We start from the raw sequence: 23,180 nt of genomic DNA, 5'->3' as shown, positions 1-23,180 counted from the left end.
TCTGTGAGCCCAGTATGGCTGTAGGTCTGAGAGTCAGGGGAAGTGTGAGCCAGGGTAAATGTGGAAAGAGCTTTTTAGCTTCTAGGTCTTTGTCTCTTGGCTGCACCAGGTGTGGTAAGGCTTTGGGGCACACAGCACTTCCTATCCACAGGCAGGCTGAACACCTCCAGGGTCACAGCCATGTGCAAGAGACTCTAGGACAGGTTGGTGGATCCTCGCCTTTGCTCCACGAGTGCCACCCGTATCCCTTGGGTGCACAGCTGATTAGAAGGGTTTGCCTGGGGGAGGCTTGGGGGATTGTGGCTTCTTTTGCAAAGGCTCTTGGAAATGGTTTCTGGTCGAAGTAGAGCCAAAAGTCTTGTGATACGCTGGCCCAGAGAGTTCTCTGGAGCAGAATGAATCACAAACGGGGTCCCTCCGGAGCCACCCACTCATCTCCAACAGACACTTAACCAGGGGAAGAAAGACCATAGCAGAGGGGGCAGCTCTTCCGTTTTGTTTTTTCTGTGCCGCTGGCCACCCTGACCGGATTCCTTTGAGGCTGACGTCATAGCCCATGCTGAACATAGACCCAGAGAACACAGATGGCTCTAATGTAGCTTTTCCTTGTTCATGAATCAGCATTGTGGTGAGCTCTTTCATTCTCTGAGATGGAGAGTGGATTCAGATTTATTCTATGGCCTGGCAAGATGGCTCAGTGGGTAAAGGAGCCTGCTGTGCAAGCCCCGATGGCTTGAGTTTGACCCTGGGACCCACTTAAAGGTAGAAGGAGAAAACTTACTTCAAAAAGTTGTCCTGTGGTTTCCATAGATATGCCATGGAGTACACATGCCTGCCCTCTCCAACACAAATAGTAAATAAAAGTTTAAGAAAAAAATGTACGCTACCTGGTTAACTTTTTTTTTTTTTAAGTCTTACTATGTAACCCTGGGTGGCCTGGAACTGAAAGACTCACCTACCTCTGCCTCCTGGGTCCTGAGATTAAAGAAAGGTGTGTGCCCAGCACCGAGCACTCCCAACTTTAAAGTTTTTGTGGTTAGCATGTGTGTATGTATGTGTGCATGAGTGGTGTGTGTGTGCAGGCATGTGTGTGCCATGGTGCGCGTGTGGAAGCCAGAGGACAATTTGTAGGAGTCATTGCAGCATTTTTACCTCTGGCTCTGAGTCTCCGGGAAGACTGAACTCACTCAGGTCTTGGCAGCCAGCATCTCATATACCGAGCTATCCCGCCAACCCAGCTCCCAACTTTTTTATGTGGGGAACTTTCTGGGCGGAGCAGTGAATGCCTAAGGATATGTCTCTCACTTCAGTTTGTCAGTTGTTAACATTTGCTACATTGTTTGCTGCTGATGCCAGGCCAGGGGACAAGCTCTCGAGACCTCTGGCTGTGCCTTTCCCCCAAAGTCTGTGAAAATGGAGCACACACATCACGGTATCTCAGTCGTAAACATTTTAACGTGTAACGTCCCAAAACAAGGTTCCCTTCACAGTGTCCTTAGCATATCCCGGACCTAACATTACGTGGAGGATGTAGGTCAGGGGTCTTGTAGAATTTTCCACATTCTAAATTTAGTATGTTATTTCTTTGAGACTAGATTCAGGTCACAATGCGTTATCTATTTATCTGTGTGTGTGTCTGTCTGTCTGTCTGTCTATCTGTCTGTCTATCTACTGTCAAGATGGTTAGAGGGGAGCCCGCCATGGTGGTACACACTTGGTTTTTCAGCACTTGGGAGACTGAGGCAGGGTCATGAGTTCTAGGTCAGCTTGAGCTACATAGTGAGAGCTTGTGTTTAAAAAAAAAAGGCAGAGGTGGGGAGGGCGTTAGGTCTTAGGGATTACTACAGCATTTAGGAGGCAGAGGCAGGCATATCTCTCAGCTCCAGGCCAGCCAGAGCCACATAGTGAGACCCTGTCTCAAAAATAAAATGTACTACGGAGGCAATATTTCTTCCTGTATTTCATTACCCACCGGCGGTGGCCAGTGAGTACTTGGTGGAGGCATCTCTCTGAAAGCATAGGCAGTAGATGCTAGGATGCTTTGAGCCCCAGGAGTCTTTCTCAGTGTGGTCCTTAATCTGCTCACTTTGCTCCTTGCAGAATGCGGATGCTCCCACCCTCTTTGGCTTTTTTTTTTTTTAAACAAAAGGCCTCCCGAGCTCCATTCTGTTTTAGTATCTCTTTGAGCTCATGAAGATTTTTATTTCAATATATTTTATTGCTCTAATTATCTCAAATTTGGTCAGAGGGAGTCTTTTCAGAACAGCAGTCTTGAAGCATTTCTGTGCTTTTCCGGCAGCCAGTGGTATGTACTGGTCCTGTCCCCAGCCTGGGACAGGACAACTCTTTCTCTAGGAAAACCTGTGTCATTTGTCAAATCTGTCTTTAAAGCCAGGAATTTCACATGATGGGGGCTCATTGTTTGGTGTGTTGCTGTTTCCAGGTAGGAGAGAAAGTGCTAAGAAAATTAACTACTTTCTCAAAGCTTAAACCGTCCTAAGATGTCCGGTTCAGAACCAGCGCCCCACAGGCGCTTCTTACTCTCCCCACTCTGTCTGTGTGCTCCTTGTCCTGTGCTGAGAAGCCTGAACACCCATCGTTAACCCAGGTAAAGTGCAGGACTCCACTTAGCTCTTTGTGCCAAACACCTAGTAAACTTGAGAGTGAGCAGTGTCAGTGTGCTGCTCTGTCCCTAGCGTGCTGCCACATCCCTAGCGTGGTGCTCCGTTCATAACATGCTGCTCCGTTCATAGCGTGCTGCTCCGTTCATAGCGTGCTGCTCCGTTCATAGCGTGCTGCTCCGTTCATAGTGTGCTGCTCCAGTTCATAACATGCTGCTCCCACTCGACTTTACAGTTTGCTTTTTCCTCTCGTGGTTTTGTCTTTGGTCTTGTAATACTAAATGCACATGACGCTCAAAAGGACAGCTGGCTTGGTGGTTAAGGGTGCTTGCTACTCTTCCACGGGACCCAAGTTTCCCCAGCGCTGACATCAGGCAGTTCACAACTGCCAGTAACTCCAGCCCCAGGCGACCCAGTGCCTGCCAGGGGCATATACAAGGCACACACACATAACATAAATAAAAGGTTTTAAATCTATTTTTTTTTTAAAGTCAAAACTATATACAGTAACATGCTGATGTACTAAGAGAAATCTCACTTCTCCTGCTAGATGTAACCAAGGCTGTTAGTTGATTTCCTGTGTGTGTTGGCTCATGCTTTACGGCACATGCATGTTCTGCCTCTTAGGCTCATTGGTAACTGGAGGAAACATGCCAGAGGCAATCCCCCCCCCCCCCATCCTCCACTCAGTGTGTTAATTAGCTCAGTAACTGTTTTTGCTTCCTTTAGCTGTTTTTTGGAAAGGCAAATGCTGGGTGACAGACTATCCTGCAGGACATCCGGAGACAGTCAGGTGCTTCAGACGAAGCTGCCTGGGACAGTTTGGATGGTCTTTTCTAGTCACCTCTGATGCACTGAGGCATGGCCTGAGCCGATCTAGGAGGCTGGAAATGGGTTGTAGCTGAGTAGGAAAATGGCTTCTCCAGAGGCTGGAATTGACGTTCTGTGTTTGAATAATTTAGCCTTCTCCGACACCTAGCTCTAATCCCCACCTGCCTCAGTGTTGCAGGGAACACGTTTTCATCCTTTGAATAAACATCTCAGAGAAGTTAACTTATCACATTCTTGTCCTTTATTTGACATTTATTTAACTCTTACAAGCAATTAAAATCCAAACCCAAAATCCCCTAAACTCCAAGTGACCTCAGTAGGAAACTGCTCGGTTGTTTGTCTGGTCTGGCCTCCTTTGGTGATTTAGGGAGCATCTGTCCTCTTCTACCCGCTGTTTCCATCAGCCCCCGTGGCCGTCTACATCCACATGGTCCCTTAAGTATGGTTTGGGGCCCACTGAGCATGGTGGTGCAGGTCTTTCCCCCAGCACTTGCAGGCAGAGGCAGGTGGACCTCTATGAGTGCAATGCAAGTGTCAGGCCAGCCAGGGTTCTGTTGACTTAATTAGCTAGAGTGCCCTTGACCACCTGGAGGCAGGGCAGGCTCAGTCCTGGAAGTGGAAGTTGCCAGAGAAAGAAAATGAAGTACTCAGCACGGTCAGTGGAGCTGTGCTTACAAGGCCTGGTAGGTTCCCATCAGAGACCCTGTTCTACACTTGACTTCCGAATCCTCAGAAGACGAATCCAGAGTCCCAAGCATTCCTGGAGCAGCTCATGTTGGCTTTGTACTCACAAAGCTGAGACCTTGGGCTGCCCATCTCCTCCTGGTCGGGGCCTGAGGTCTTTCCATTCCTCGGCCATCATAAAGAACTCCAACAAATGCAAGGTGAGGTTGGCGTCCATGTCTGCGTGTCCCCGGGAAACAGCCTCAAAGCTGTCTGCCTCTGTGACAGGAATCCTTTTCTCTGGTTTTGATTGAGCTCTCTGGCTCGCTGGCTAGGTCTGTTGTAACACACACAATTCCCTCTGCCAAGGTACACAATCTGTAGGCGCAGAGGCTTGTTTTATGTTTTTCCCCCCTAAATTTAATTTATTCTACATATCCCATGGCAGAGCTAAACATTTGTGGGTATTTTGGCTGCCAGAACCTGCTGGTGGATCAGATGGGACCAGGCCCGTACTTGTTGAAGTATGAGAGGCCTGCTTCCTTCTGGGGCATATTTTCGGAGGGAGAGAAACAGACGGACAGACACGAATTCAACAAAGCTTATGGGATCTGGGGAAATTCTATCCATGTTTCAATCCTGGGGTAACAGGCAAGTGTCCAGGTGCCTCTGAGACGCTCTCTTAGGATAGATAGCAAATGTTCACTGTCCTACTCTCGGCCTCAGATAGCGAGCTCCCAGGTCACCTCAGGCCGTCGAGCGTGAACCATGCACACCCCACAAACCCTGAAGCCCTTTAGAGCACAGTCCAATCTGAGCTAGTCGGGGGCCATCTCTTCTCTTGTTCTTTCATCAGAGAAAACGCCTTAAACTCCCGAAACCCCATTCAGGTGACATGGAAGGAATGAAGATTTGTGGGACTCAAAACTCTCCCCGCAGCTGGGCCTCTTCTCTCAGGGACTTGCTGTGTCACAAGGACTTTAACCACCCAAAAAAGCCTTTCCTGAGAACAGTGAGGTTATGAGTGGGCAGGCATGGTGGCTCGTTCCTATAGTCTGTGCTACAGAAATAGGCGGATCACGAGTTCGAGGTCAGTCTGAGCCACTTCACAAGGTTCTGTCTCATAATTAGATTTAAGGGGCTGGAGAGGTGGCTCTGAGCATTGCTGTTCTTGCAGAGGGCTGGGTTCAGGTCCTAGCACCCACCTGGTGGCACTTCTGTGACTATTTCAGGGGATCTCGGGCTATCTTCTGACCTCCTCTGGCACCAGGCATATGCGTGGTGCACATAATTACATACACGCAAAGCATTCATGTGTGTAAAATAAATAGATCTTTGTTTAAAATGTTTTAGGGGCCAGGGGTGGTAGTGCAGGCCTTTAATCCCAGCACTCAGGAGGCAGAGGCAGGTGGGTTGCTGTGAGTTCGAGGACAGCCAGGGCTACACAGAGAAACCCTGCCTTGGGGGGGGGTATAAACTAAAATGTGGGACTGGAGAGATGGCTCAGAGGTTAAGAGCACTGTCTGCTCTTCTAGAGGACCTGAGTTCAATTCCCAGCAACCACATGGTGGCTCACAGCCATCTATAATGTGATCTGATGCCCTCTTCTGGCCTGCAGATGTATATGAAAGTTGAGCACTGTATACAAAATAATAAATAAATAAACCTTAAAAAAAAAAAAAACTAAAATGTGAAATAAAAATTTCACTAGCAAAAAAAAAAATTTTTTTTTCACTAGCACGGTGGTGGTTGCCTTTAGTCCTACCACTCACGAGGCAGGGGCAGGTAAAACTCTGTGAATTCAAGGCTGACCTAGTCTATACAGCAAACTCCAGGGCTACAAGTGAGATCGTGTCTCAAAAATAAAATGAGAATTTTTAAAGGGGCTAGGAGCGAGCCAGGCATGGTAGCACACACCTTTAATCCCAGCCCTCGGGAGGCAGAGGCAGGCAGATCACCTTGTTCAAGGCCAGCCTGGTCTACGAAGTGAGGCCAGGACAGCCAGGACTACACAGAGAAACCCTGTCTTGGAAAAAAAATGCCCGGGGCAGGGGGTGCCTAGGAGAATGACTCAGTGTAGAGTTCTTGCTTAGAAGTGTGAGCCCCTGAGCTGGACTCTCAGCATTTCAGAGGAAAAAGAAGGGAAGAGGCAGTGAGGGGAAAAGGAGAGCAGAAATGGCCTCATTTGTTTGTTTGTTTGTTTGTTTGTCTGTCTTTAGAGCATGTATTCTTATTGTCTCAGTGGCCCTAGGCTGGAAGCTGAGGGTGAGGGAAGGCTCCACACATGGCTCTGTAGCCCAGCAAGGAAGACATAGGTCCACGGAGTCACACTGACATCGTAGGCAGTAGAGGGGCTACAAACACTAGAGACCCAAGGCCTGGGCAGCCAGTGGGGATCAGCAGCAGGCAGGAGGAGAAGGCTCCTCCAAGGAAGGGGTTTCTGATCCAGCTCCTTGAGGATGGGTGGAAACTAACGAGGGGGCAGGAAGCCAAGCACCATTAAAGAGGCCATGCACCAAAGCCTGCGGGACTCAAACTTAGTGGGTCTCAGATTCACCTGGGACCTCACTTACATTTTACAGTTCCTAAGCTTCACCCTGGTCCCAGAATGAGATTCAAGAGAGCTTAGAAATCTGTGTGCCCCATTCCTGGGGATTCTGGTGCAGGTAACCCCGCAAGGGAAAGGCCGTGTTAACCATTATTAGCGAAATCTGTTCCTGCTCCATTTGTGCAAGAGATAGCGCCATGCCTCGAGGGTGTGGGGTAGGATGGGGAACAGGACCTAGGTCTGGTGTAGCCACAACTATTCAGGGGTGCGTAACCCGACTCTGGCCAGGGCTGCCTTCCCTCCCTCTCTTCTCCACCCCACCCCTAGCCCTGCTTTCTGCTCCATACACTTCCAATGGAGATACCAACGCTGAGCCCTGAGGACCCACTGAGGAAAGTGGGAATTTTGCCCCACGAACCTTTCTGGACTTCAGATTCTCTTCTAGATTTTTCTAGAGGTAGAAAAAACAAGGAAGTGTCAGGGAACAAGAGATAGCTGTGGTCCCTTCCTGGGTGACCTGACCATGGCTGAGGTGGGCTCCCAGTGGGGAAGTGGGGCGGGGGTGGGAGGGTGGGAGAGGGGATGCCCTGGGCCAGTGGCAGAACCAGGCTGAGCCTGCAGGCTTAGCTCCCTGGCTAGCCCACTAGATTCTCCTCCCCTTCCCGGAGGCCTCAGCTGGCACCAGGCCTCAAGAGTTTAAGGTGTGGGGGCGCTGTTACTGGATTGGCACCCCTGCCTGGACCACAGCGTGCTCTTTCCACTCTGCATTTCCAAGTCTCTGCTTCTATCACCAGGAAGCCTTGATAGGCTGCTTCCTCCTTAAGCCCCTGGAAAACTCAGCAATCTCTGCCTAGTTCAGAAAGGCAACTCAAGCACCTTCTGCAGGCCCTGGGGGCCAGCTCAAACTCAAGAACCGTGTGAGTTCTCCTAGTCTTATTTTGACATTCACCCTCTCTTTGGATAAGCTGTGCAAAGTTTTCTTTCAAATAAATTCGGCATTTTAGAAAGAGTCTGTTTAAAGAAAAAAAATAAATAAAGCAGGTGAGAGTGAGAGTCGCAATACAGACTGTACGTGGCAGTGCCAGGTGACTGGGGCAGTGTGGACTTTGCATCTGGCTTAAGTGGCACAGCAAGCCTGTGAGCAGTGATGGTCTCCCAGCTGACAGAGGAGGTGACTCGGGGAAGTGACTTCAGCCCTCTGTCGTCTAGCCTGCCCTTCATGGAGTGGGGCCAAAGGGATCTTGTTGTTGTTTTGAGTTTTATTTTAATTTTTTTGTTTTGTTTTTTGAAACAGGGTTTCTCTGTGTAGCCTTGGCTGTCCTGGACTCACTTTGTAAACCAGGCTGGCCTCGAACTCACAGCGATCCTCCTGCCTCTGCCTCCCGAGTGCTGGGATTAAAGGCGTGCGCCACCACTGCCCGGCTTATTTTAATTTTTAATTGATTGATTTTGTGTGTGTGGAGTGTTTTGTCTGCGCACATGAATATATACCAGATGTGTGCCTGGTACCTGCAGACGTCAGAAGGCATCAGATCCTCTGGAGCTGGAGATATGAATGGTTGGGAGCCACTGTGTGAAAACTGGAACCCAAACTCAGGTCCTCTTAACCACTGAGTGATCTCTCCATTCCCGCTTACTGTTGTCTGTCTGTCTTTCTACCTTTCCTTTTCTTCTTTTGGTGGTGGTGGTGGTGGTGGTTTTGTTTTTTGAGACAGGGTCTCCCTGTGTAGCCCTGGCTGTCCTGGTACTCACTCTGTAGACCAGGCTGGCCTCAAGCTCAGAGATCCGCCTGCCTCTGCTTCCCGAGTGCTGGGATTGAAGCTGTGTGCCACCACTGCATGCATGGCTTTGTTAGTAGTGGTGGTTTTCAATCACGGCCCTCCTCCTTGCTCCTAGCTTTCTAAGCGCTTCTTCTACAGAAGCCTGCAGAGAACTTTTCTTGCCCTGCTCTCTGCCTGCTGGCATTGTCATCTCAGCTTGAGAGGCGGGAGCACAGGGGCTCCCTGTTGTTCGGCTAAGAACAGAATTCAAGTGTGCCAGAGCTCGGCTTCTCCACCAAAGTTCCCTGCTTTTGGACACAAGGCTCTAATACAGCGGTCTGGAGACCAGCCTGAGATGTGTTGACATTTAACAGTTCGGTTCTGCTGAAGGCTGACAGGATTATTGTGCTCTTTAAAATGGCCAGCGTGTCCCAGAAAGCCGACACTCCTCCCGGAGAACTCATTTGTATGTGGTTTCTGCTCAGAAGGCCCCAGAACTTTTGTTTGCTAAGCAACCGATTCATGGCAGTATCCAAGGTCTGATTCATGGGGACAGTCCCCTTATGGAGGAGAAAGTTGCTGTCCGTGTGGGCTCTGTGGCACCTGTCACCCACGCCTTTTGGAACTAGTCTATAGGAAGGTGCTGGCACAAGTGGCCCGTGTGACCTTTGTTTATCAGTGAAGTTGGAGACCTGCTGTGACTCCTGCTGGACGGCCTGCATGCTGTCTGTCACACCTAGGAAATATATTGGGCTGGCGATGTAGCTGAGCGGTGGAGCACACTCACGTGTGTACAGGGCCCTGAGTTCAATGACCATCTCAACAGAAACCACCTTGGGGCTGTGTTGTAAGGCGTATGCATTGGCTTGTTGGCTTGTTTGTTGAGGAAAGGTTTTGCTAGGTAGCCCTGCCTGACCTGGTACTCACTGTGTAGCCCAGGTTACCCTACTGTGTCAGCCCCTCTGAGTGGCTGGAATTATCGGCCTGTGCCATCCCATCTGTCCTGCTTGTTTGTTCTCCTTACCTGTGTGTTCATCTCGGCTGTGGGAGAAGGCCCAGCCTTTCTTCCCTCCTGCCTCAGCTTTGGGGTGGCACACCTTGGAGACTGAGCTGTCTGGAGGAGGCTCCACAATTGGGGGACACAATGGAATAGTTTTTCTTGGCAAGTTGGAGTTTGTTCACAGCCACCGTCCCCTGGAGCCACAGTCAACGAGACTGCCTTTTCTCACATCTGCATACATATGACATGCAAATCGTGTTTTCAGCTTACATTTAAAAAGTACTGCACTTCTAGGGCTGGTGGTTGGCACGGAGTAAAGTGGTCCTGCGACTGATTTGTTCCGCCATCTTAGGCATGTCATCTTGCACCCCCGGTATGAGGAAGAATGTCTTCCTTAGCGCCCCAGGCACATAGGAAAATAACAGTGGTTTGTCATAACTCAAGTTTTGCCTTCCATAAGTTTCAGTTACCCACAATCTGAAAACATTACATGGAGAATTCTAAAAAGAAATGGCTTGGCTGGTAGGTTTTAAACTGCACGCCTGTTCTGAAGTTGTACGATCTCACCCATTAGCCTGCTTATCCACACTGTGTATGCTGCCCTCCCTTCACAACCATCTTTGCTGGCAGACAGATTGTTGAAAGACAGGCTCCTTTTGTTCAGGTAACCCTGACTTTAGTCAATAATTGTCCCAAAGTACAACAGCAGTGTGATGGTGGTGATTACAGAGATGCCAAAGAGAAGCCTCAGGATGCTTCTTTAAGCCGGGCATGGTAGAGCACGCCTTTAATCCCAGCACTCGGAGCCAGAGGCAGGTGGATCGCTGTAAATTCAAGGCCACCCTGGTCTACAGAGTGAGTCTAGGACAGCCAAAAAAAAAGAAAAATTGTTGATAAAGAAAGAACAAAACTCCCAAAGTTGTCCAAATCTACCACAAGTGAATCTTCTATTTGTGAAAATTTGAAGGGAAAAGAAATGTATACTAGTTAGGCTTTTGCACCTCAGATTGCAAACGTTGTGGACAAAGCATACGATAAGTTATTAATTAAGATGGGAAGGGCTTTACATTTGTGTGCAAAAAGAAAAAAGATCATAAAAAATCTCCGAGTATAGGCCGGGCTCTGTGTGTGTGTAGGCCGTGTTTGCGGTGAGCGGGGGAAGGCCTTTGAGAGCACCGAGCGTGTCACAGTTTTACTTTTCCTTCACTGCTGCGTTAAGTAGGGAGGGCTTCTCTCTACAGTGGACCGCACGGACATGCCGCACATCTGTCTGAGGAGTTGTTTACAAGGAACAAAAATTCACTCAAGAGCCAGGCGTGGTGGCGCATGCCTTTAATCCCAGCACTCGGGAGGCAGAGGCAGGCGGATCGCTGTGAGTTCGAGGCCAGCCTGGTCTACAAAGTGAGTCCAGGATGGCCAAGGCTACACAGAGAAACCTTGTCTTGAAAAACCAAAAAAAAAAAAAAAAAAAAAAAAAAAAAAAAATTCACTCAAGGCGGCATAGGTAGACTGGGTTAGACTCTCAGAAGAGTTGCCAATCCCAGGGGTGTCTGGAGCCAGGAAGTGGAAGGCAGCTGGGACACAGACACAGGTGCGGTCTCCGAAGCAGGTTCCCACCCTGCTGGGGACAGCAGTGCCCTTTGCTCCTCTCTGTCCTCTTTCTCTCTAAGATCTGACAGCACCGCTCTCTCCTGCTCCGTTTCTCTCGGTTCATCCTGCCTTTGACATGAGCGTTCGGCCTGTCTCCCTCTTCCCGGCATCTCCCTTGGAACAAAGTCTCTGGCTACCAGAGGCCGAGAGCTTGTCCCAAGGTCCCAGCAGCTAAGAGGGTCAATGTGGTGGCCTCAGGTAGCCTGCAATACTACTGATTTTGTTTTTTTTTTAAGATTATTTCGTTTTGTTTTATGTGCTTGAGCGTTTTGCCTTTATATATGTTTGTGTATCACTGGCGGTCAGTGGGATCCCTTGGATTACAAACAATTGGGAACATCACGTGGGTGTTGGGAACTGAAGCCAGGTTCTCCACAAGAACAGCAAGTGCTCTTAACCCCCGGAGCTGTCTCCTCAGCCCCCACACCTCTAATCTTTGTATATAGCACTGCATTCCCAAGACAGAGAACTGTCACATTTAAGGCTAAGTGTCCGTATGTATCTGCCGTGGTCACCCATGCCTGGGGCTGGAGCGCAGGAACCAAGGGTGGTGCTGGGCTGTCGTAAGCTGCTGGAGGCATGAGTGGAGGCGGGGAGGGGCACCTCACAGAGAGTGGCCAAAGAGGAAGCAGGCTTGCATACTCTGCGTGTCCCTTAAAGTTCAAAAGCCCCAGCTTACTCTCTCTCTGTCCCTGCTCGGTCTGGCGAACAGCGTTGGACTTAGTTGTTCACTTAAGCGCCTCTGGATGACTAACCACCAGGCGAGCGCATGGCGCGGACTGGAATTTGTGCCTAACTGCACCCTGAAATGTGACACTTGACCATCTAGGCGAACCCAGCCCTTTTCTAGTCACCTACATAACAAACTGCGCTTTCTCCCTCCCTGCGAGGCATTTGGAAACAGCTGTGTGCTTTGAGGTAGCTGTTTAGAGGCGATGCACACACGAATACCGAGCTGTAAAAATGGCTTTCCGGCCTGAGACTCAGACGGTTGTGTTTTGGTGGAAACACCATCTAAATTTCCTGCTTGATTTTTTTTTTTAACTTAATGCTAGGCATGAACCTGGCAGACGCTATTACTTGCATCAGTGCCTTTTAGAGATTAAAACCAACACCGGGTAATTGGAAATAAGTTGTTGACATCTTTTTGAGGGTGACTTCAGACAACCTCTGCTTCGGTTCTAGTGTTCCATCCTGGATCCTTCTCACACCCTGTTTTATGATAGCGTTATTTAGCGGAAAGAGAGAACCAACGTGTCTTTGTGAGAGGAGGGGCGTGAGACACCGCAGACCCGTGCTTTACTGCTGTATTTATTTCTGTATTGCGTATGTCACTCTTTCCCCTTCCCTGTTCTACGGGAACCCTCTGGATGCATCAACTCAAGGACATATGTTTGTGGCTCACACACATCTGTCTTGAATTTCATCTTTTCCACCCTGTCTTCTAGTTTCCAAACAATTTACCTCCCTCTCGCTCTCTCTCCCCCTACTGTTCCTTATTTCATTGTGCTGTGGAATCCTTTCAAGGGCTGGTAGAGGGGAGCAGAGCAGCCCACAGTCTGTTTCTATATAAAGGCATCTTGGGACGTGGCGATGGCAGCTTCTTAAGATGAGATCCGATTCCTTTCCCTCTGGACACAGCTGGCCCACGGCAGTGTGGCTGGTGCTCTCAGAGCTGAGGAGGCAGGCACCTCTCGCATGCTGGCTGCCCAGTGAGGTGATGCTGCCATCTTGGACCAATCCAGTCCGGTTTATGGAGGGCTTTCCCATGCCAGGCTCCTTGCAGACCCAGCACTTAGGATTATCTTTGATCTCCAACCCTCTCAGACCGGGAGTTTCTCACATCATTGTAAATGTTTCCTCTCCTTGTCATTTGGCCCCAGCGCAGTGGGGACTTCCTGAAGCAGGAAAGTAACAGAAGCTTTATAGCTGGGCACTCGGCAAGTTCTGCCAAGCAAACAGAGCTCTGGATGTATGCAGCCAGGGAGGGGAGAGGGGACGGATTTTTGTCCCCTGATGAAATAACAGTCACAAAGGAAATTGGAAAGAGTGCTGTGCTGGGTGCTAATGGCTCTGTGGTGGGACAGGTATGGGTGGCGCAGAGATGACGAACAGCGCTGCCCGTTTACACAAACCACACTTCCTGCTCCTGTTTTCATTTTGGAGAGCCGACATGGAAACGCTGCAGCCTGCTGCCTTGTAATTTATAGCCTTTGGTTCAGGAGGCGTTACGCAATCACATTCCTTATCTGCTGGAAGCTGCACAACTTTCTGAGGCTATCTGCTCGGTTTCTGTTCTGGATTGCAACTTAGCAAGTAGCTGTTTAGGAACCACGGTGAACGAACGTGAGTGAAATGAGATAGCGGCTCGCTTGGTTCTCATGCTTGTGAAGTCTATCAAGTCCCATGGGGGAGGGAGCACACTCCGTTGGCCTGAGGACATCATCCCGGGTGTTTCTTAAGTACCTTCCACAGAAGATACGAAGTGGCATAGGGGCTGGTTCCCTGGGGGAACTCGCTCAGTGTAGACCGAAATGGTCTTTCGGCAAGCCCTATATGGTGGTGGGCGCATTCTGGAGGGACCACATAGTGGCTCACAACCATCTGTAATGTGATATGGTGCCCTCTTCTGGCTTGCAGGAGTACATGCAGGCAGAGCACTGTATACATAATTATAAATAAATATTTTTAAAATAAAATAAATAAACTAAAAGAGAAGCCTCCCTGGCCTATTTTTTGCAAAGCCTTTTTATCTGTTCTTATAAGTGATTGCCTTAGACCTACTGCAAAGCAACAAGGGCTGGGTCAGTTGGGGTAAATTGCTTTCACCTACCGTCTTCCAGCTGAGCAGGGACGTGTAGGCTCTGTTTTTTAACAATTAAACTTTATTATACAACCCAACTAGCTTACACAAGAGGGAAAAAAGGTTAAAGGGAAGAAAGAGTGAACCTTCCGGTATCTGTTCCATGGGACGGGTCCTTAGGTGTCTCTGGCCTGCGTGCTGGTCCAGCCTGTTCACTGATCCACATGCGCTCAAGCCCGGTCTCAACCTGCTGTTGCTCTCTCCTCTCCTCCTGTCTGTGTCACGTGCGAAGGGTGGTCTCCTTCTCCCGGTTGAGGGTCGATTAGAAAAACAATAGTCCAGGTGCGGTCCCCAGGTCTGCTTCCTGAATTCCAGGCCCAGGATAGCTCTACTCAGTCCATCTCAGGGTATCCATGGGGTGCCCAAGGGTAAAGCCCGCCAAGATTGCTTTCACCTGTGACAAAGCTTACAGTCCTTCCCACAGGGACGGGTAGAGGTAACATTCCCTGGACAAGCATGTACCGTCAAAGATCCCCAGATCTGCAAGACACGGTCTTCCTTCAAAGTGGTTGTCATTCCTAGACTTTCTTTTCCACCCCCCCACCCCCCGCACCCACCCATCCCTGCCCCCGCTCCCTCGATTTTTCAAGACAGGGTTTAGCCCTGGCTGTCCTGGAACCTGCTCTGAAGACCAGGCTGGCCTCGAACTCAGAGATCTACCTGCCTCTGCCTCCCGAATGCCTGGCTTCTGCCCTTTTCTTTTGTTTTAACCTTGTGGGTTCTGTCAGGATCTGGTATGGAAAATTTCCCTCCAGGTTATGACCCTAACACAGGTGACATTGAAAACAGGTGACGTGTCTCTCAGAGAAGGTGACAGACCAAGGCCCTGTGTTGAAAAAAAAGGGGGAGGCTACTGCTTGGTGTGAGCATGGGGAAATGTGGGTACACTTCCAACTCCATCAGCAGATCCGGTGACACACGCCACAGAAACTGCCCTCCACTCGATGCCTTTGGGGTCGGGGTGCCTATTCCTCAGGTTCCAAACCCACACTTGGCTGTTTGTCCCACTGTCAGGGGAAAAAACTCGAGCCATTTCCTTAGCTCTTCCAGCCCACAATTACAAGGCCCTTCCAGGCCACTCTGCCCATTGGTGGTTTGGGGAGCAGATGGGCTGTAGGCGATTCCTTTGTCAGCCTGTGGGAACTGTGGCGTGGTGGGGAAGCCCGGCCACTTCCCCTAGGCCGCATCTGCGGTGCTGGCAGGGAAGACCCTGGAAGCCAGATGCCGCTTTGTAGTCTCAGAACACTGCTCGCCTCCCCAGTCACCAAGTCATTCAGGCAGGAAATGCAACAGCTTGGTAAACGACCCCCTTAGAGGGTGCTGGGAAGGATTCCATATTCCAAGCGTTAAGCGTTAAGTTCAAGCCAGCCCTGAACTGGAGGAATTCAGAGGGGGGTTGAATGTTAGTACATTCTAATTATTTGTTTGTTTGAGAAGGGTCTTTCTGTGTAGCCCTGGCTGACCTGGAACTCACTCTGTAGACCAGGCTGGCCTCAAACTCACAGAAATCCACCATCTTATGCCTCCCAAGTGCTGGGATTAAAGGCGTGCGCCACCACAGGGGCCTTTTGTGTTTGTGGACTCTAACCACAGGTGTGACACTTGTTGAAGGGAGCCAGTCTGAGTCCCAGGCTTCCTGCATGGAGTTGGGTAACTACGCTGCTTTTCACATGACCCTTGAGGACCTACGAGGAGCGCCGGGTTCTCAGAGCGTCCCTCCACTTCTGGGATGCAGACAAGTCCTCCTTCATGCTCTGCCCTTGCTAGATTCCCGCTGTGCCCTTCCCCACCAAAGGCATCAAGTCCCATCTGGCAGGAAGGGGAGCCCACTCAGATAGTCATCATTACTCGGGGTGCTATGAAGTACAGAGAAGCTGGAAGACGAAGAGCTCAAGTTCAAGGCTAGCCTGGGCTACATAGCAAGACCTTGTCTGTGCTGCCGGGTGTCGGACACAGGCCTCTGAGCCACGCAGAGATCTGCCTCTGTGTGTGCTTTCAACTTCTGGTTCCTAGCTGTGTGGTGCCTGTCAGACCTTGTCCCTGATTGTGGCTCTAACTAATGGCCCCCATCTTAGGTGACTCCCCTGCTGAGAGACAGGAAGAACAGTACACTAGAGGCTTGTCCCTGATTGTGGCTGTAACTAGTGGCCCCCATCTTAGGTGACTCCCCTGTTGAGAGACAGGAGGAACAGTCCACTAGAGTCGGCCTGGGAAGAGTCTTGGTGTCTGTAATAAAGCTAGGGTGTCCTCCGGTGCGTGGCAGGTTTACCCATGTATGGTTTTTGCTCCACTCAAAGCCACCACTGCCACCACCATTTCCCGTTTTTTTCTAAAGGCAGGCCATTATGTGTAGCTGCGCCTGCCCATCAGCTCCCCTGTTCTTGATCTGAAGCCATGTACCTACCCTCTGGCAGAAAGTCTCTCACAAAGAGGGAACCTATGTGGGTGGTGCTGGGTCCAAAGCCTGGCAAGGCCAGTGGCGCTAGAGTGATCTAAGCATTCAGCCCAGGGCCGCCTCCTCAGTGCTCTTGAGTTTGAGGACCACAAGCTCACTGCCCTAGCATGGACTCTGAGCAGACTACATCCTGAAGACACGTCTGAGCACTTCTATGTGTGGCCTGTTCTCCGTCCTGGGCAGCTGATGGTGGAATAGAGTGAAGTGTAAGGGCCGGGCATGGTAGTGTACGCCTTTAATCCCAGCACTCGGGAGGCTGGGCCAGGTGGATCGCTGTAAGTTCGAGGCCAGCCTGGTCTACAAAGCGAGTCCAGGACAGCCAAGGCTACACAGAGAAACCCTGACTTGAAAAACAAAGCAAAACAAAACAAAAGAATGAAGCATACGGAGATCATTTTCCCAAGGTGGCAGAGGCAGTCCAAACCTCAGAGCCTGCGTTCCCATCGCCTGCCCTCTGGCTTTTGCTTTGATGACCCTGAAACGAAATGATCCCCTTGGAGCGCGGACAAGGGGCAGTGGTTGCTGAGCTGGCGTGCAGCCTTGGAGTGAGGGGTGAATATGGAGGCAAAGCATTCAATGCACCAGGGAGGTTGGGAGAGGGGCTGCCAAGGACAGATGAAGTACTTTTCTCCTCCTCCTCTGAGCAGCGGAGTGGCTCGTTAGAGAAAGCGTCATGCAAGGAAAGTGAGGCTTTGAGACCTAAGTGCTCACTCCCCAGGCACAGAGGGCCCGGCATTTTACCAGGTAGCAGTGTCACCCAGTCTCTCTTCTTGTCTCCCTCACTTGCTTCTCTGGCAGGTGGCACCATCAGCTTTATGTTGTATGTGCGCATATGTGGTCAAAGCCCCCACATAGTCTTATGTACTCAAGAGACCGGGGCAGGAAGATCTCAAAATCAAAGATAGCCTGGGCTACATAAAGAGATCCCGATCAACCTGGATTACCCACCAAGACCCTCATGCCCCCCCCCTCCATCCTCCCTGCCACCTCCCTCCAAATCCTGTGTTATAATTGTGTGGTGGGGGCTGTTGAGTTCTCATAAGCCAGTGACAGACCTGACCGGCCTGGCCCATCCACATGCAGCTCTTCCTTGGTCTCACATGCTGTCTTGTTCTCTGTGCCAGCTCCAGTAAAAGGAGCGAAGGGAAGAGGGCAGGGGACAGGGACAGAGGCGCTATTAGATAAAGGGACGCGAGCCCTGATCCCACTGGCATTTGAAGCAGATCATTCATGTGTGAGTTAGAAAGTGCCCTGCAAGAAATTAGCGGGGAGTTGGGGGCTCTGGAGAGATGGCGCAGGCAGTTAAGAGCACTGTCCGTTCTTCCAGAGGTCATGGGTTCAATTCCCAGCAACCACAAAGTGGCTCACAACCATCTATAACGTGATCTGATGCCCTCTTCTGGCCTGCAGGTGTACATGCAGGCAGAGCACTGCACACATAATAAAAACTTAAAAATTAAAAAAAAAAAAAAAAGAAAGAAATTAGCCGGAGACACTGGGTCGCAAAGCCATTTAAACATCCTGGCTTGATTGCTAGCTAGGCACCTGGTCTAGCTGCCCAAGAACCCTGGTATCCCTCTGTCCCTCGCTCCCTCCCTCTCGCTATCCCATTCCTCCATCAGTTCACCCAGTTTTTATTGAATACATAACACACGGAGCACTGTCCTTGGCCACCAGCTCTAGCAGGCTGTTCAGATTTCAGCCACAGTCCAAACCGCATCCTGGGACATGTGCTACGGGAGCCATGGGAATCCAAAATCTGGTCTGACCTCTGGGAGCAGAAAAAAATTCTCCTGGAGCAGTTAGGATGACAACAGTGAGACCCATGTGAAAGCTTCATCCATCACACATCCACTCATCTGGGTCAGCACTCACGGCAACTCATCAGTCCTCACCACGGTCCGAGACTGTAGGTTTGTTTTACAGATGAAGAAGCTGAGGGGAAAGTTAGCTGTCGTGCCTGAGGTCACTGAGCAGCTGAAGTAGACTCAGACCCAGGCAGCTTGGCTCCAGAGCCTGCAAGGTGTATATCGCCTTGATGTTGGAGGTGGGAGGGAGATTTTACCCTTGGCCGTCTGCTATGGTCTTGAGTCGCGCTTGTGTTTGAGGGTGGGACGCACTCAAGGATCGGTGTTTGAGTGCCACGCACAGAACAGGTGGTTTTGACTGTCGTCAGTGTGAGGTGGAAGGGCAGGGGTGTTTGCCTGAGAGGGCTCCAGCTGACCTGACCACGCAGCTTGCTAATTAATCCTACATCTGGGTCAGCTTTGGCTTCGTCTCACAGATTTGCAGCAGCTGTTGGGAAATTAAAAGCTGAATTAAAAGCTGAGCCCCTCCGTCAAGGGCAAGGGCCAGTCCTTAGCCCGGGAGCAGAGCTGAGGTCACACTGAGGAGCTGAGCTTTCTCAGAAACCACCAAATTGCATTTCCCAGAAGCGTCTGCAGTGCTGGCTAATGGAGCGGGTCCGATGAGCTCTGCTCTCTGCTCCCATCTTTATAGCTCACCAGTTCCGGGCCTGTCCCTTGTGATAATTGCTGCATTGTTGTGCCGTGGCTCACTATCATAGACTCTCTGACCAACATCCCTGGGCTGGTAGTTCCAACCACAGCCTTGGAACCAGAACCCGCCATCAGGCCCAGGATAGGCATTTTCTAGAAACTGGGTAGCCTGTTTGGTCATCCCTTGTGATGTCTGCCAAGTTGAGCTAATGTCGCTCGCTGCCTCTTTGTTTCTTTCCTTGTTGCCTTGCTTCTGATTTTGGCAAACTAATCCTCAGTATTTGTTTATTTGTGGGTGGGTAAGGATCAGGTCTACAGGGGATGTATGTATGTGTGGGAGACGAGGGATTGCATGATCCTCTGCATGGTGCATGCATGTAGAGGCCAGAGAAGGATGTACGGTCATCCTGCTGGGTTTTGTTTTGTTTTTTTGTTTTTGGTTTTTTTGTTTTTTTTTTTTCTTTTTTTTTTTTTTTTTTGCTTAGGGTGGCCAGCAAGATTCAGTGATCCTCTGCAGACACCCCCATACTGAAACTACATCTGCCTGTACTCCCGTGGATGCTGGGGGATCCCATTGTAGGGTGTCAGCTTATGCAGCAAGCGCTGTTGCCCGGTGAGCCCTCTACTCAGTGCTAATTTTAACACTTAGACCCCTAAGTCTTAGGGGTTTGCTGTGACATATTCTGTTGCAGCCAGTGGGCCTTTAGGGAACTGGAAGGCAAAGGTCCTGAGTGCCAGGCACCTTCAGAATGACCCTTGGGTAGACTTGCCTGGATGGTCAGTGGAGAGAGGGCAGATATGGCTGTGACTGGTCCTTGCATTCTTTAACCGCAGCAGTGGCCGTAGGTATGGGACCCTTTTAAAACTGTGGAGGTTGTGCTGGGGATATAGCTTAATGGTCCCTGACACATTAAGGCTCAGTTTGACCCCAGCACCACCTTCAGAGATTAAAATGCTAACTCTGCCATCAACCATTTCCAAAACATCTCCTGAATCCAGTGGGATATGAGCTCCTGCCGTCCATCCCATCTTCAGGTTCAAAGGCAGCTGGCTGCCAAGAGCCTGACTCAGCACCGCTCCCCCCCCCCCACACTCCTCCCGCCGCCCCCCACTGTTTCCGTGCTTTTAGTCATCTGAGCCAGAGGCAGGAAACCAAGTAAGCATTCCTTCCAGAGTCAGATGTGGTGTCAGGGTTCTCTTAGCAAAACCCACAGAGGCAAAAGCAGGAAAGCATTCCAGCAGGGCATGAGGACACACACACATGTGGGAGGATGAAGCAGGAGGAGGACTGGAGACCAGGAATTCAAGGCTAGCTGCATAAGGTGCTTATGGCAAAATTAACTGCTTTCAGAAGGAAACCCCGTTCATTTACAGCCTGCTAACTGCGCAGCTGATTGATTGATTTACTGCAAAACAAAGCTGACAGGAAGACAGTCTTTGAAGAGGATGCTGACAAGACAAGGGGGGCGTAAGCGTAAATTGGAGTCCAGTATTAACGAAGCGTCCCATGTGTGTCTGGCTTTTAAATGTTTTACATTCAAGTGGTTCCACGCGTGACACTCTCCTTGGGCCCGTGCCCCCTGAAGTGTGGGTACAATGTGCTCCGAGTGAGGTGTGACCCGTCCACTGAAGTGTCCTGAGCTTCAGGGCCAAGATGGCAGCTCAGCCACTTACTGGCCTGTTTTCTCCCGGGTGAAACTTATAGATGCTGCAGAGACGCTGATGACGAACTGTTGTGGCGTTCTGGGGCTTGGTGGCAGAGCACCTGCCAGAATGCATGAAGTTCAGTCTTCAGCAGCATCCCCACCCCCCACCCCGCCCCATCCCAACTGTAACACCAAGAATATGAGCTCAGTTTTGGGGCCGGTGGATTTTAAGACAGGGTCTCTCTACGTAGCCCTGGCTGTCCTGGAACTCTATGTAGACAAAACCTGGACTCACAGAGATCCACCTGCCTCTGCCTCCTGAACGCTAGGTTTAAAGGTGTGCACCACCACTAGTGGCTGCTGGAGCACTTCTTAAAAAGTGTGCGTAGCTCTCAGCACTAAGTTATCTGGCTATCGCACTGCCCCTAAGATGAAGGGGGGGGGGGCTCTGAGCACTGTGGGCGCTCCTCAGCCTGAATGGACTCTGGATCTTGGCGTTTACTACCGTCTCTCACTGTGCTGGCAGCTTTTAGGCAGACACTGCTTCTGTTGGACATTTGAATGACAGGCGTAGCGGTGGTTGGTGTCTCAGCACTCTCTGCTGAGTCAAAGTCAAGATCAGCTTTCTCTCTGTAACACTGGCTGCCCTAGAAATAGCTCTATACCCCAGGCTGGCTTTGAACTCAGAGAGCTGCCAGCCTCTGCCTCCCGAGTGCTGGGACCAAAAGTGTGTGCTACCACTGTTGTTGTTTGCTGTTGTTCTGGGACTTGCTGCTTCCCAAATTTTTCAAGTGACTACTTTTTCCCCCTTAAGAATTATATTTTAAAGCTGGGTGAGGTGGCACACGCCTTTAATCTCAGCATTCAGGAGGCAGAGGCAGGTAGATCTCTGTGAGTTCGAGGCCAGGATGGTCTACAGAGTGAGTTCTAGAACAGCAAAGGCTAAAACAGAGAAATCCTGCCTGGGGGGCGGGGGTGGGGGTGGCAAAAAGAATTACATTTTAAGCTGGGTGCAGTGACAGAGAAACCTTGTCTCAAAAAACAAAAGCAACAACAAAAATGATATTTTAAGCAACAAAATATTGAAGTCAGTGATCTTAATCTTGCTGTTTAAAAGGTTTTCTTCTTCCTTCCTTTTTATCCTTTGTGTGTATGGGGATGGGAAGAGAGAAAAAGAGAGTGCTTGCATATATATGTACTCACAGGGAAGAGGACGTTGTGTGCTCTCCTCTGTTGCTCACTTCTTTCTTTTTCTTTTTTTTTTAACTTTTATTTTTCCTATGTGCATTGGTGTTTTGCCTTCATGTGTCTGTGTGAGGGTGTCAGATCCCCTGAAACTGGAGTTACCGACAGTTGTGAGCTGCTATGTGGGTGCTGGGAATCAAACCTCTTAACCTCTGAGCCATCTCTCCAGCCCCGCTCAGCTCACTTATTTCTTTGAGGCAGGGTCTCTTCCTACACCTGGGGCGCGAGTTGAGTCTCAGCTAGGCTGGAAACCGGCAAGCCCCAGTGACCCTCCTATTTCTGCTTCTGTTGGAACTAGGGTTACGGGCATTTAAAAGGACACTGGCTCGCTAAGTGGGTGGCAGGATCTGAACTCTGAACCTCATGATTGTGGGACACTTACTCTCAACTGCCGAACCATCTTTCCAGTGCACACTTCTCCCTCCACTCGGACACCCCCTTTAAGTAACCAGGATGGCCTCAGGCACAGCAGATTTAAGCTACTAATCCCAGTGGCGCGAAGCTCTTGTTTGTCAAACCTCTGAAGAAGGTTCCTGTGGAATGATGCAGTAATGGCCCTCAAGCCGCTCACAGCCACTCTTGTTAAGAGGCTGTTTTGCGAGCCCACCGGAAATGTGGGGCCGGGAAGCAATCAAGCTCGGCCACCCAGTTTGAAGCAGAGTCCCAACAACCCTTCGGCCAAGCTATATGTCTCTATAGGCTGAGAAGCCTCGAGTTTCCTCTTGGCAGATACTTTGGGATCGCATTAAATACCGGCAGGGCCCCATCCACACACTCCTTGCTCCTCTTGGGGGAAGCCACCTTCTGAGGCCTGTTTCCCTTCCACATAGTCCTGCCCTGTTTGGCCAGTGGCTAAGCCTCTGTGCCTGGACTCCCAGGTGCCCCAGAAGGGATTCTCGGAACCCTCATGGAGCTGTCTTTTGCTGCTTTCTGTTTGGAGCTATGTAATTAGCTCAACATTTGCCTTCATGGTTTTGGTACTAGGGTTTGGTGGTTACATTTCAGAGCACCCAGTGGCCCACCGAAAGGGTGTTTTTACCCCATGGCCATGAGCAAGCAGTAGAGCCTGCAAGAAGCTGGCTTTCCAGCCAGGGCTGTGATGTACCCGGGCTCTCACCTTCCTTCTGCTTAGACCCCCGGGCCTCTGATAGCTTGCACTGCCAAGGTCATGCCAGCAGCCCAGAGCCTGTTTGGAGTAGCTGAGGGCTGAGGATTGGAGCAGGTGTGTTGCCTGTGTTCAGCAAGACAAACAGCGCGCGCGCACGCGCGCGCGCACACACACACACACACACACACACACACACACACACACACACACACACACACAAAGATGCTATTTCAGTCACAGGGTCACAGGCCTGGACAAGTGTGGAGAGGGACACATTATTTGTTTTTTCGTT

At 50.3% G+C, this 23,180-nt stretch overlaps 1 protein-coding gene across 1 annotated transcript in view; it reads left to right on the top strand.

Moving 5' to 3' along the window:
- Window positions 1-23,180, top strand: part of Nxn (nucleoredoxin) — a 142,828-nt gene that overhangs the window by 97,533 nt on the left and 22,115 nt on the right. The gene's annotated exons all lie outside the window — the stretch shown is intronic.

The sequence above is a fragment of the Acomys russatus genome, chromosome 16, assembly GCF_903995435.1.
Source record: "Acomys russatus chromosome 16, mAcoRus1.1, whole genome shotgun sequence".
NCBI lineage: Eukaryota > Metazoa > Chordata > Mammalia > Rodentia > Muridae > Acomys > Acomys russatus.
Note: the sequence above shows the minus strand (reverse complement) of the source record. Positions and strands in the feature narration are given on the sequence as shown.